We start from the raw sequence: 1,636 nt of genomic DNA on the forward strand, positions 1-1,636 counted from the left end.
TTTTTTTTTTAAAGTAAAGGATAGAGATAAAAACAAAATTCATATGAATTATACTAATTTATTTTTGAATTCTTATTTTTTGAGGGAATCATAAGTATAAATTTACTATATACCTAGTGGTGTATAGTGAAACTGTAGGTATAATGATAAAAGGAAATAACTTTATAGTGTTAAGCTTCAAACCCAAACCTCTAAATAAGAGGAAAGACTCAGATGCCTAAGAGATCAGGCAGATAATACAAATAAACGAAACAGGCAAGATGAGAGTACAAGTCTTGCCAAGAGAGGCAATCCCTACTTAACTCCAACTGATTGATCTCGTTTGAAAACACAAATCACAACTGCCAAACCTGATTGTTCAGGAGAAGCCAGAAATTCTAATGTTTTATGTGAAACCTCTAGATTTCTTATATGGGAGCACAATTTTCTTGAAAACACTGGGTAAGCTAAATAAAGCTGACCATCTATCAGTTTCAGTGCTGAGTTGTGCAAATGATGAATGGCATATCCCCTAATTGGGGTATTAGACTGCCACTCACCAGTCACAATTTGCAGTTGCAACAATGGCATCACCAGCTGTGTTATGCACACACTCCTGAGCCTTGGAGAACAACTAACTCTACAGGAAAAAGTGGAAGGCTCATCTAAGCCATACTTGTTAGCTTTCATGACTAGTTGCTGGCCTACAGGCAATAAATTCCCAACTGCTCCTGCAAGAAGATTTTGGGGTCTGGGAGCCCTTTATCTGGTTCAGAAAGCAGGGCTGCTTCTCAAAGCACCTCCAAGTGCTGCACCTGTTCAGATGGCAGGCATTTCTGGTTACCAGCACCTGATGACTGACATATAGGAGCACGTACACACACCCAGGAGCTTGGTGCCCAAAGGAGGGTACACTGGTTTCACAACATCATATACTCTGGGGATGATCCACTTAGCCACCACAATGATGTTGCTGACAGTGGCTGAAGTCTTCTTCTCAGCCTCTGAGCCCATTGTCATGGCAACAAGTTTTTCTCTCCAAGTGTGACAAATCTTCAAGATGACAATGCCATGAGGCCCAAGGCATCCTAGATCCAGTCTTCATTATCCAGAATGGGCTCTATGCCGGGGTTGGTGATGACAACATCATCCAGTTCTAACTCAGAGAGCTCAGACTGGGTCTCCATGGCACCTAACAGACTCATAATGGACTTGGAATCATAGTGCTGCAGCAGGTCTCCTGGCCAGCGGTACCGCTGCCCTCAAATACCACTAAGACTGCAAACAAAGCTAGAAAGATGGTAGCCAGCGTACTTATGGCAACAATCACCATGGCCTTCTTGCTTCCCGGTGGCTCCTGATTCAGTCTCACTCATATCTTCCTCTTAGGCTAAATTTTCTCAACTTGTAGATGAGCAGCCCCACCGCGGTGGGAGCAAGCTATACTAATTTATTTTTTAAAGAAATGAAGAAGTATTTTTTACATACCACAAAATATAATATCTTCAGTTATGTTTAAAACAATAAAACAAACGAAACTCTTAGATGAAAATGAGAAGTCCTAATGACAATATTATATTGTGGTGCTTACCCAATCACCAATCTTCTGCCCATATTGCAGATACTTTAAGGGGAAACAAAAAAAAAAAAAAAAAAA

The 1,636-nt window shown here is 40.6% G+C and overlaps 1 pseudogene; it reads right to left on the reverse strand.

Annotated features, from left to right (window-relative positions):
• Positions 1 to 683: 683 nt before the first annotated feature.
• LOC108523606 (transmembrane protein 98 pseudogene) lies at positions 684 to 1,312 on the reverse strand (annotated as a pseudogene).
• Between the last annotated feature and the right edge of the window lie 324 nt (positions 1,313 to 1,636).

Source organism: Rhinopithecus bieti, unplaced genomic scaffold, assembly GCF_001698545.2.
Source record: "Rhinopithecus bieti isolate Rb0 unplaced genomic scaffold, ASM169854v2 scaffold_76752, whole genome shotgun sequence".
NCBI lineage: Eukaryota > Metazoa > Chordata > Mammalia > Primates > Cercopithecidae > Rhinopithecus > Rhinopithecus bieti.